The following is a 13,529-nucleotide window of genomic DNA, read 5'->3' on the forward strand; positions in this document are numbered from 1 at the left end:
AAACAAAGAGCATCTACATCATCAAATTCTTCAACAAGGACTTCATTTCCTAAATGAGGCAGATCGTTTTTGAAGCTGCCACTTCCCTTTTCACTGGGACAAGAAGGTTCAAGGCACATTTAAGGTTTTTTTTTTTTTCCTAGTAATTATGGTAAGACTCCACTATACATTGAGACCACACATTGAAAACTAACTCTTAAAGCCATCCCTCATACAGCCATTTCTCATGCTTCATCATCTCACTCTGGTTTAAAATATGGAATCATCTTGCCTTATAAATCTATACAATTTTTGAGATGTATGCTCCATGGAAAGCCCAGTTGCCCTGGTGGTTATTATTTCCTACCACTTTCCCTGCCCCAAAACATCCTTATTACTATTATATCACCTCATTCTTACCAACCTCTGCACAAACCTGGCACAGTATTTCCTTAAACAATTCATCTCTGGATTAGTCTATCATTTTGGCTGATACAGCTCTTAGTCGCTCTGCCTTTTTTGTTGTTGTTGTTTTTTCTTTTCCTTTTCTGTCCCCCATTTTTATTTTATTCTTTTGTTTTGCCTTCTTTTCTTCTTCGTTCTAATGCCTTGCTTTCTATCAGAAATGACAACTCTTTGTTCCTGGTCTTTATACTCTCTTTCATTGCCACCCCCTTATATGTACATTAATCAGGACCTCTGGGCTTCATTTGTCTCGGTCTATGTGTTTTCTTCTTTCTCCATTTTGGATCTGTTGGCATCTTTTATGCAGCTTACTCTTTGCCATGTTACTCAAACATTCGTCTTTTAATCAAGCTGAAGTTCTTTGATTCATGGTCTTCTAGTTTCCCAACTAGAAAAACACTTAGTTTTCCACATGCAGCTCCTTCTTTTCCATATGATGGCAGCTATCACACTGTGCATACTTATGACTTATCTGTGCCAGCTTTAGATGGGTCTTTTCCTCTGACTATATTTTTTTCTGTAACTTTTTAGTTTAATCTCCTTCATATTCTTCATAGCAATTATTTCACACTTAATCTGGTGGCTCTTCCATTTATTCTTAGTTTTTCTAAAAAAAACAATAACATTGATAGTGTCTTAAAACTCTTTCTCAGTTGACCATTATGAAAATTAACAAGCTAACTTGTCTCTGTGTTCCTCATCCTTTTCAAGGCCAAGTGGTATGATCTCTCTTACCTAAAGCTAATCATGCCATCTGTGGGAATCTTTTCTGACCTTGCCCAGCAGAGACTCTTCTCCATCAATCTTCTACTACCTTCATTCACTCCCTTTTTTGCTATAGATACTTTCACACCAGTATTAGGAAATGATGAAGTGTTACTTTAAAAAAAGTTGATCAACCTTCTAATCAAGCAACCACATCTTCCTTTAGCCCTGCATGATCTTTTAGTTAATTCTTTATCTCTTTTGTGATGCTAATCATTTTCATTGTTTGTACTCATGGCCTCCGTCACCTCACTTCCTATATGCTCCTTAATAACTACCCTGTCTTTTTTCATCACAATTAATAACAGCATTTCATTGCATTCACATCTGCTTTCTCGTTTTTAACTTTGCTGGCCTTTCCTCTCACAATTTTGAAAAATTCTGTTTGGACATGCTCTTTCAAAAATTCTGGGACCTTTATGAATCTCCCTCAGGAGAGTGACTCGATTCCTTGATGTTCTAAAGGAGGCAAGAGGGTGAGCCTATCATCTCAAGGCTCACCTTAGAGCGCCATAGTCTTTGTGGGATCCAAGGTCAAAGGGTTTGGATCTTAGGCCTGAAGGATGACAGCAAGACTCATGGAAAGCCACACTACTCTACTGTGCTTAGAAAGCAGAACTATAAACTTTCAAACTCATAAAAATGAATATTTTAAAAAACACAAACATCATTTATTTATGGAGGAACAAATGATTTTCAACTATGTTCTGTCTTCACAGAAGAATCATATAGAAAGCAAAAATATCCAGTAATTGCTACTGTTGGTTTTAGACTCCATGAAGGGGCTTTGGTGGACTGTCTAATGGCAACAGGCCTTCCAGCCTGTAATGTCCAACTCCATAGCAGGATTGAATTCTGAAAGAATTATTTCCACAGCCTTCCAAGGAAGATATCTCTCTTCTACCTCTATTATGCTGTTAACATATTTATCTAGGGAACTGGAGAGATGACTCAATGGTTAAGACTGCTGCCTGCCTTTTCAAAGGTCCTGAGTTCAATTCCCAGCAACCACACGGTGGCTCACAGCCATCTGTAATGTGATCTGATGTCCTCTTCTGACGTGCAGGTGTACATGCAGACAGAACACTGTATACATAATAATAAATAATCCTTTAAAAAAATATATTTGTTTAATTGTCAATCAGTCTAATGTAAAAAACTCATTCTGTAACATAAGTATCCGGAATTCAAATTTTATATGAAAACCTTATGAACATACAGATATATTAATATTATTTCTTCATTATTTCAAGGTGTTTTGGTAGCTCTCCTGTACGAACACAAGCAATTCCTTATGTCCCAAATTTTAGCTAAGTTCCCCCAAAGCCACTGATAAGCCTCCTGCACAGTGTGTTTGTTTTCAAATAAAAGTCTCATTTTATTTTTAATTAAAAAATAAGCCCTGCTATAAGAATGCCTATGTTCTACATTGTTTTAAATGTAGAGCTACTGAGGAAAAAATATATGTAGAATCTGTAGCAATTTATTTCGTTTGTTTTGTTTTTTGAAGCAAGGTCTTGCAATGTAGCCCTGAATGGCACAGAACTCACCATATAGACCAGGCTGCCCTGAAATTAACCATGCTTTGCTTTCTTCTGCTTAGTTAGAAGTAATGTAAGCACCAGGGGTGTGGCTCAGTCGGGAGAGTTTGGAAAGCCCCAGTTCAGTCCCTAGGACCATGTAATCCTGAACATGGTGGTACACACCTGCAATCCTAGTCTTCAGGAACGCATGGCAGGAGGATCAGAAGTTATACAGCAAGTTCAAGGCTAGCCTGAGGGAGGATCCAAGATGGCGGCGAGCAGCGTAGACCGTGTTTAGAAGCTCCAGTAAATGATTCAGGAAATTGCACGGAATTGTGAACCAGAAACACCAAGCTCCTCATCCCACTACAGCAGGAGTACTCCACAGTTTGAAAGAACCAAAATACAGAAAACCTGCGTACCTCTGCACATGGGAGGAGAGCAGATGTTCTCAGACCAGAGTGACAGCAGCGGCGGCTGAGGTTTGCACCTGGGAACCCTCTAGCAGAGGCAACTGGAGTGGTGACCAGTGGAAATTGCTGCGGGAGGGGGGACTCAGTGCAAGATTTGGGCCCCGCAACCCCAGCTGAACTTGGCATGAGGTTTGGGCCCCGTGACCCAAGCTCAACTCGGCGCACGGCTCCTGTCCTGAGACCCAAACTGGACTCAGTGCTTGGTTTGGCCCTGAGACTTTGGCTGGACTCTGTGCGCAGATTGGGCCTAGAATCTCTAGCTGAGCTCAGCATGCAGTTTGGGTCCACAGTCCCTGGCTGACCTTATTGTCCAGTTCGGCCCCTGAGACTCCAGCTGAGCTCTGCACAGGGTTTGGACCCAGAGCCCTGGGCTGAGCTTGGCGGGCAGTTTGGGGCCAGAAACTCCAGCTGAGCTTGGCCAGTGGTGTGGGCCCAGAGTCCTGAGCTGAGCTTGGCACACAGTCCCAGCCCAGAAACTCTAGCTGAGCTTGGCGTGTGGTTTGGGCCCAGAGTCCCTGGCTGAACTTGGTGGACTGTGCAGGCCTTGAGACTCGGCTGAGCTCGGCGTGTGGTCCGATCCCAACACAATAATAGTGGGAGAATTCAACACCCCACTCTCACTGAAGGATAGGTTATTGAAACAGGAACTAAGCTGAGAAATAACATCATTAACCAAAGCCATGAATCAAATGGACCTAACAGACATCTACAGAACTTTTCACCCAAACACAAAAGAATACACCTTCTTCTCTGTACCCCATGGAACCTTCTCCAAAATTGATCACACAGTAGGTCACAAAGCAAGCCTCAACAGATACAAAAGGATTGAAATAATACCTTGTATCATATCAGATCATCATGGTCTTAGGCTGCACTTCAACAACAACAGAAATAGCAAAAAGCTTACACATACATGAAAACTAAGCAACTCTCTGCTTAATGACACCTGGGTCAGGGAAGAAATAAAGAAAAAAATTAAGGACTTCCTGAAATTTAATGAAAATGAAGAAACAGCATACCCAAATTTGTGGGATACATTGAAAGCAGTGCTAAGAGGAAAATTCATAGCACTAAGTGCCTTTAAAAAGAAATTGGAAACATCCCACATAAGCAACTTAATGACACAACTGGAAGCCCTAGGGAAAAAAAAAGAAGCAAAAACACCCGAGGGGAGTAGACGTCTAGAAATAATCAAACTCAGGGCTGCAATTAATAAATTAGAAACTAAGAAAACAGTCCAAGGAATCAACAAAACCAAGAGCTGGCTCTTTGAGAAAAATCAACAAGGTAGACAAACTGTTAGCCAAACTAACTAAAAGGCAGAGAGACAGTTTCCAAATCAACAAAATCAGAAATGAAATGGGAGACATAACAACAGACACTGAAGAAATACAAAGAATCATAAGATCCTACTTCAAAGGCATATATGCCACAAAATTTGAAAATCTAAGGGAAATGGATGATTTTCTTGATCAATTACACTTGCCAAAATTGAGTGAAGAACAGATAAACCAGCTAACTAGTCCCATTTCCCTTATAGAAATAGAAGCAATCATTGATAGTCTCCCAACCAAAAAAAAAAAAACCCAGGTCCAGATGGTTTCAGTGAAGAATTCTACCAGACCTTCAAGGATGTGCTAATACTGATACTCTACAAGCTACTCCAAAAGATAGAAATGGATGGAACATTACCAAATTCATTCTATGAGGCCATAGTCACATTGATACATAAACCTCACAAAGACCCAACAAAGAAAGAGAATTTCAGATCAATTTCTCTTATGAACATTGATGCAAAATTACTCAATAAAATACTTGCAAAATGAATACAAGAACATACCAAAGGTATCATTCACCATGACCACGTAGGCTTCATTCCAGGTATGCAGGGATGGTTTAATATACGAAAATCCATCTATGTAATCCACCATATAAACAAACAGAAAATAAAAAACCACATGATCACCTCCTTAGATGCAAAGAAAGCATTCGATAAAATCCAATACCCATTCATGTTTAAAGTTTTGAAGAGATCAGGGATACAAGGCACATATTTCAACATAATAAAGGCTATGTACTGCAAACCAATAGTTAAAATCAAATTAAATGGTGAGATACTTAAGGAAATTCCTCTAAAATTGGGAACAAGGCAAGGCTACCCACTCTCTCCATATCTCTTCAATATAGTACTGGAAGTTCTAGCCAGAGCAATAAGACAACACAAGGAGATCAAGGGTATCCAAATGGGAAAGGAGGAAGTCAAATTATTCCTATTTGCAGATGATATGATAGTGTACATAAGTGGCCCTCAAGATTCCACCAGAGAACTCCTACAGGTGATAAACACCTTCAGCAAATTGCCTGGATACAAAATTAACTCAAAAAAGTCAGTAGCCTTCCTATATACAAAAGACAACCATGCAGAGGAAGAAATTAGGAAAACTACACCTTTCACGTTAGCCACAAGCAACATAAAATATTTAGGAGTTACTCTAACCAAGCAAGTGAAGGACCTGTTTGAAAAAATTTCAAAACTCTGAAGAAAGAGATTGAAGCTGACATGAGAAGATGGAATGATCATCCTTGCTCATGGATCGGGAGAATTAACATAGTAAAAATAACCATCTTACCAAAAGCAATCTACAGATTCAATGCAATCCTTATCAAAATACCTACACAAGTTTTTAAAGACATTGAAAGTTCAGTTCTCAACTTCATATGGAAAAAGAAAAAAACCAGAATAGCTAAAACAATCTTGTACAATAAAAGGTGCTCTGGAGGAATCTCCATACCTGATCTCAAGCTGTACTATAAAGCAACAGTAATTAAAACAACATGGTATTGACACAGCAACAGGCTGGTTGATCAGTGGAAGTGAATCCAAGACCCAGAAATGAATCCACACACATATGGTCACTTGATTTTTGACAAAGAAGCCAAATCTATTCAATAGAAAAAGGATAGCATCTTCAACAAATGGTGCTGGTCTAACTGGATGTCTACGTTTAAAAAATGCAATTGGACCTATATTTGTCACCATGTACAAAACGCAAATCCAAGTGGATCAAAGACCTCAACATAAAACCAGAAACACTAAGTCAGTTAGAAGAAAAAGTGGGGAAGAGCCTGGAACACATTGGCACAGGAGACAACTTCCTGAACAGAACTTCAATAGCCCAGGCTTTAAGGTCAACAATTAATAAATGGGACCTCATGAGGCTGACAAGCTTCTGTAAGTCAGAAGACACTGTAAACAGAACAAAGCAACAGCCTACAGACTGGGAAAAGATCTTCACCAACCCTACATCTGACAAAGGTCTAATATCCAAATTATATAAAGAACTCAAGAAATTAAGCACCCAAACCAAATAGCCCAATTGAGAAATTGGGCTCAGAACTCAACAGAGAATTCTCAACAGAGGAATATCGAATGGCTGAGAAACACTTAAAGAAATGTTCAACCTCCTTAGTCATCAGGGAAATGGAAATCAAAACAACTCTGAGATTCCATCTTATACACATCAGAGTGGCTAAGATCAAAAATTCAAGTGACACCACATGCTGGTGAGGATGTGGAGAGAGGGGAACACTCCTTCATTGCTGGTGGGAATGCAAACTAGTACAACCACTTTGGAAATCTATCTGGTGCTATCTCAGAAAACTGGGAATAGGGCTTCCTCAAGACCCAGCTATTCCACTCCTTGGAATATACCCAGAAGATGCTCCAGCACACAACAGGGGCATATGCTCAACCATGTTCATAGTGGCCTTATTCATAACAGCCAGATCATGGAAACAGCCTAAGTGTCCCTCAGTAGAAGAATGGATAAAGAAACTGTGGTACATTTACACTATGAAATACCACTCAGCTATTAAAAACAAGGAATTCCCGAAATTTGTGGACAAATGGATTGAACTAGAAATTATCATAATGAATGAGTTCAGCCAGAAGCAGAATGAGTCAAATGGTATATACTCACTTATATCTGGACACTAGCCCAAGGGATATGTTACATGAAAGCCTTCACTTACCAGGAAAGTGGGACAGAAGGGAGGACATCCTGTTGGGACTCTAGGTGAGAGAAGCATGGGAGAATGGGAAAATAGAAGGATCCAAAGGGTCCTAGAAACCAACAAGAAGAACATTATGATGGGCAGATCTGGGCCCAGGAGTCCTGCTCAACTATGGCACCAGCCAAGGGCAATATGTGCAGTAAACTTTGAACCGCTACCCAGATCTAGCCAATGGACAGGACACTCTCCACAGTTGAGTGTAGAGTGGGGATTGACTTTCACACGAACTCTGGTGCCCCATATTTGACCACATCCCCTGGATGGGGAGGCCTGGTGGCACTCAGAGGAAGTATAGCAGGCTACCAAGAAGAGACTTGATACCCTATGAGCATATACAGGAGGAGGAGGTCCCCCTCAGTCACAGACATAGGGGAAAGGAGTAAGGAGAAAATGGGAGGGAGGAAGGAATGAGAGGATACAAGGGATGGGATAACAATTGAGATGTGATATGAATAAATTAATAAAATATATTTTTAAAAGTACTAGCCTTAGATACAGAAGACTGTATATCAAAAAAAAAAAAAATCATAGTTACATTTCTTTATACCTGGGTCCATTCTCTTTGTAAAGCAAATGTCAGATAAATATCCTAATCTTACAGACTTTACTTATAGACCCTAAACTGACAGCTGTTTTCATTAGAACAAATAAACACTTTGCGTCTCCTGGGAAATGTGAAGTATCAGTTAATAATACCACAACAATTTAAAATCCCAATGTTTATCATGTACGCCATCCATTCACTCTTTGCACGTGTCAGTGGGGGCCTAGAGTAGGGAGAGATATCAACCACACAGTGCTCAGGACAGTGAATCAGAAATGGTCTCCTTTGAAATGAAATGGACAGATGTGCTCATGAGCCAGAATGCAAAGTTTCGTTCTTGTCTTTATTGTCATTATCTACACTTGTTATGGCATGGTTATTGCTTTACCTAATTCCCAGACCTTTCATGCCATCCACCTGCCATCCACCTGTTCAGAGAGTGGCTGGCCGTGGATGTCCATGTAGTAACATGTCACTGAACACCAGTTAGGTCCCATCTCATATGTAGATTAGGACTGAGGTTGACAGAGCTCTACTTTGATTGCCCAGTCTGAGGATGCTCTGGAGAGATTTTTTTCTCACTGGAAAATTACTCAAAGGGCCAGATTAATACAAAAACAAACTTGTATGACTAAAGAAGATATGGGAGACACAGGGATGATGAGTTCAAATATAGGTGCTTTAGAAGTGATTTGAAGAGAAGCTGTGGGACTCAGGAAAATGAACTCTCCAAACTTCATGTGGAAAATGAGGACTATGCCATATTATAAATCACAGTGGGTTTCAAATAAAGTGATACATAGAATGTGCTTACTTCACCATGGTGGCACCTGGCATAAAGTAAATGCCTATAATAGTGATGATGTATGTGGCCTTTCTGGTTAAACTGATACTCTACCTTATTGGAACAAGTTGTATTTTAAGTCTACGGTACTAGCCACCTATGCCAGTATGCTCCCATAATCCCAGCACTTGAGGTGTGGGAGCCAGAGACCACTGGGAATTTGAGGCCAGACTGGTCTACAATAGTGAGTTCTGAGCCAAACTAGCACTGTGCAACCAGACGCTGCCTCAAAAAATGAAATGCTATAGATTCTGTATATATTTTTATTTCTCAATACTATTACATTTAAAATAAAGCAGTCTACCATGTGTAGAAGTTTCTGAAACATGGTGTATAGGACCTTTAGTGATAAGTCTACCGAGTGGGATTTCCCCAGGTGTCTAGCACCTTCCCATGAAGCAACTGGTAAGAACCCTTTGATACTTCAATGTAGTTGCCGAGGGAAAGATACTGGCAGTGCTATTCTCTCTTTCTATATTGCATCTTAAGACACACTAACTCCTACGTTAAGCTAACCTTTCTCTAAACCACAGTCTTGAAGATTGGGAAGGGCTGACATTTGGCTTTACTACCAGCAGATGACCTTTCTTTGAATAAGGTCCCCTTTTCATAGTATACATCACTGTTTAGAATTGTCAAACAACAAATGGCTTCCCCAGTCATAGCCCTCTAAGGCTCTTAATTAGTGAGGTTGTGACCATCTGCGTATTAGATGGGGAGGTTGACTCCCTGGATCGCTGTTGGCGGTACACTCCTGTCTTCCCTTTAGCTTATGTGAGATTGATTAAACAAGTAATTAGCCTGTACCACTGTGGACGAAGTTGGTTTAGAAGGGGTTGTAGCACCTCACAATTGCTGGGTAAGGACTTCCACAGGCTTCTCAAACATATGAAAGGACAGGGTGGGGTGGCTGTTGATACTGGTTTGACTATCAGACATTTCTCTTGAGATGTAACCTATCAGTCTCTCTCAGCTTTTGCATATGGCTGCAAGCAGCGCAACCCAACCTTTGCTTTACAGAACTTTAGTCTAGTTCTTAGCGTTTTCTCCCCTCCCTCCAAATTCCACAATTGAAAGCTCATTTTAGGTTTTTCCTCCCATTCCTGGCAAACTAAAGCTTCCCACCTCTTGAATTTACTTGTTAAAAAATTATGGTCTATTGAGGGTGGTTTTTGTTCTGTTTTGTTTTTATTTTTACCTTTGTTTAATGACATTATTGTCCACGTTCACTAGACTGTCTTTTTCTGTTTCATTGTTGTCCTCTGCTTCTGAGATATTTCCAGAGACTTGGTGTTTTTGTTTCCTTGTGCTAATACTTCCATCAACTTCACTGTTTTTGTACGCTAACCTTTTGGGTTTTTGAAAATGTCTTCCTAATGACCTTAAGATGGGGCTGCTTTTGCACGGTACCACTTAGCATAGCTTGAAACATCACTTTTTTTGTAGCAATAGAAGGCTCTTTTTTTCCCCAAATGCCAAACACACTTGCATTTAAAAAGCAATTATGATGGATTATAATGTCACCTTTAAAAAGACATGCTTCTATTTGTATGCAGAAATCTGTAAAGCCCTCACTGCCTTTGTCACTCAACTTACAACTCTCATCTCACATAGTCACAGCCCTTCATCTGCTGTATGGCATGAACATGCTCTCTAGCAGAAAACTACGTTTTAAAGTATTAAATTTAATCACAGTATCTTTGCTAGGGATGTGGGTATTTGAACAAGAGTATTATCTCCATGTGCAGAGTAATACTCTTTAAGAGTGTTAGAAAGACAATGTTCGGGGTAGAGAGGGTGGGAGCTCTCTTCTGATTTAGACACGACAGGTCAAGCAGCCAGACCCCAGGTTCTTTGTGTGTCTGGAGAGGCGAAGGTGTGAGGTACAAATGTGCAGACTCAGCAACTTGTTTTGGGGGTCTCAGAATGTTTCCTTCAAAACTCGGGCAAGCCAGAAACAAAATCAGAGTTTCAAAGAAAATATTTTAAGTTTTCGGCTCTCTACTTCTTCAGTATCCACCTAAGTGGAAGGAAAGAGACAGCGCCATTCTTTCTCCTGCTGAAAAAGATAATATTAATAGCAGCCATCTGTGCACATTTCAAGTTACATTTTTCTAGGGACTATATTCCAACATGTACTCTGTAGGGCTGTTGCATCAAGGACTATGAAGCCACCAAAAATGTATATAGTTTCCAAAAAAATCTTTGATATTACATGAGAATTACAATTCTCCAATTTGCCCCCTATCCCAAATACAAACTGAAAATAAAAGCAAACTTAAAAATGTAAATTTAATTCCTTGAGCAAGACAAGATAAAAATGAGATTGACATGTTTATCCAAGTTTCTTTTCTCTTTCCCCTTTTTCTTTTTCTTTTCTTTTCTTTTTTTTCTTTTTTTTTTTTTTTTTTGAATTTTTTGAGACAGGGTTTCTCTGCGTAGCTCTGGCTGTCCTGAACTTGCTTTGTAGACCAGGCTGGCCTCGAACTCACAGCGATCCGTCTGCCTCTGCCTCCCAAGTGCTGGGATTAAAGGCGTGCACCACACACCCGGCTTCCAAGTTTCTTTAAACAGAATAGGTTTTAAAGCTAAAACAGTTAACACAAACCATTTAGGAGAGGAAAAAAGTGATCATATTTACAATGTATATTTTAGCCACACTGTCTTGTAAATTTTTTCTTATGCTAATCTTACTTTGGGCTGCATTGACTAGTCACCTGTTTTCCTGAATTGTCAATAAATAGAAGTAATTTGTTAAGAAGTGAGGAATCACTGAAGTCCATTTTAGTCAAGACTACATTTACACAGAATTTTGCATTGCGTATGCAACTTAGTCCCTTTCACGATTGGTATTTGTGTAATCTACTTGATAATATCTCTGAAGACAGCAACAGCATTCATGTGGACAAACCAGAACTAACCCACTAAGGACACCTGCAACATGACTTACAAGCTAAAAGCTGACCCAGTTCACTAGGGAATTCAGATTTATTTTTGTTGTTTTGTTCTTAGAACAGCTTAACATGTGGAACGAGGATATATACTTTCTTCTTTATTCATCAATTCACTAAGCATTTTTTATCATCTTAGTGCCAGTGTGCGGGTTCTGAGAAGATAATGAAGTGCATAAGACATAATTTCTACTCATTACGGAGAGTGAACTCTAGCCAGGCAGTGGTCCACATGCCTTTAATCCCAGCACTGGGAAGGCAGAGGCAGGTGAGCCTTAGGGACTAGTCTGGTCTACAGTGAGTTCCAGGACAGCCCGGACTACAGAAAGAAACCTGGTCTGGAAAAATCTGAAACAAATAAACAATCAAGAAAAACCAAAACCAACCAACCAGGAGTGGATACCGGTTGGAGAGCTAGGTTTTATTTTTTAAAACCAATGCAAGAATAGAATCTCCATAAAAGGTGTCGTATAGGAACATAGTTTGAACAGAAAAGATGGAAAGAAATGGCAATGTGAGAAATGCCAGGGAAAGGTCTGCTCTGTTTTGTTGCCATACCTTCCCCCAAAGTGAACATTTAATTTTCCAGCATGATAAGGTGAACTCTGCTTTCCTGGTATCTTTTTGTACACAGTTCAAATATATGGCTGTTTAACAAATTGTATATACAGTGTAGCTAGGGCCAAAAGGCACTAGCAAATCCATTCTTTAACCACTACCAAAATACCATGGAGGAAAAACTTGAACAAAGTGAGCTGCTACAGTTTATATACGGTAACTTTCTCATGAATGAATTTCATTGTGAGTCTGAGTGCCAAGACCAGACTTCAGGGGCACAAACTAGAACCATCCAATTTAGCTTGTAAACACACCCATGCCTTCTTTGGACAAATTGACTCCGTCGTAGTCTGCAAATGAGAAAGAAACATGGGATATTAAAAAGTTGGCCTTATTCTCACTCCTCAGAATTTTGCACCCCCGCCGCCCAAATTTGTGATTGCTCAGTCTGTGCCTGATTAGCTTACTCTTGGGGCAGGCAGACAGTAGCTGCTAGTAAAGTGTCCAAAGGTTTAACCACTAGAGGGAGAGGGTGTGCCTCTCTGGTGGCTAGGGAACCAATGACAGCAAGTCAGTGAAAGGATAAGCTTGGAGGGATCCAAATCACAGTTGTCAGCTATGGGCGAGGACTATAGCAACGACGGTAGTTTGGTAACTTAAAGGTGGGGCCTCCAGATTTCACAATGGATCTTCTTCAGCAGATGAATTCTGTTGCTTTTAACTACGAGGACATTTCTTTTAGTAGGACCACAATGACTTCGAAGACACTCAAAACACTGAGACTTTTCGAGAGGAAAGGAATGCTCGGAGAACGTCTGTCTCTCACACTTTATAGAATGCTGCTCTTTGTATACCATACAGTCGCACATGACAACTTTCTGAATTTGCTGTCTCTTCAATAGAATGGAACAGCTCCTAGGTTCCCTTAAGTTTGGCCTTTCCAAATCTAACTTGGCGGGGGGGGGGGGGGCATTTTATTCAGATATCTGACAAATAGGTTAAAATTTAATTTTAACAATGGCGCATATATTGCAACTTAAAATGATCATCAGGAAATTATTATAAACCTGATCACAAGCACAAATGATTAATCTCCCATGAAATGGTTTATCTTGTTTCCTTTACACCATCATTTTCCATTAAAAAAAAAAAAAAAAAAAAAAAAAAAAAAAAAAAAGAACCAAGCCTACAAGTACAGTTGCTTAATATCTGGAATGGACAGGATACACTTTTTTAAAGTAAAAATAAATGTTAGCTGTTATTAGGGTATCCAGTATGAACTATTGTGAATGAGTCCTTTGTTCGCACCAAGATCCAAATACAGGCAGAGTAGTGCTTAAGACGTAAGTTGAT

The sequence above is a fragment of the Acomys russatus genome, chromosome 12 (genome assembly GCF_903995435.1).
Source record: "Acomys russatus chromosome 12, mAcoRus1.1, whole genome shotgun sequence".
Classification (NCBI taxonomy): Eukaryota; Metazoa; Chordata; class Mammalia; order Rodentia; family Muridae; genus Acomys; species Acomys russatus.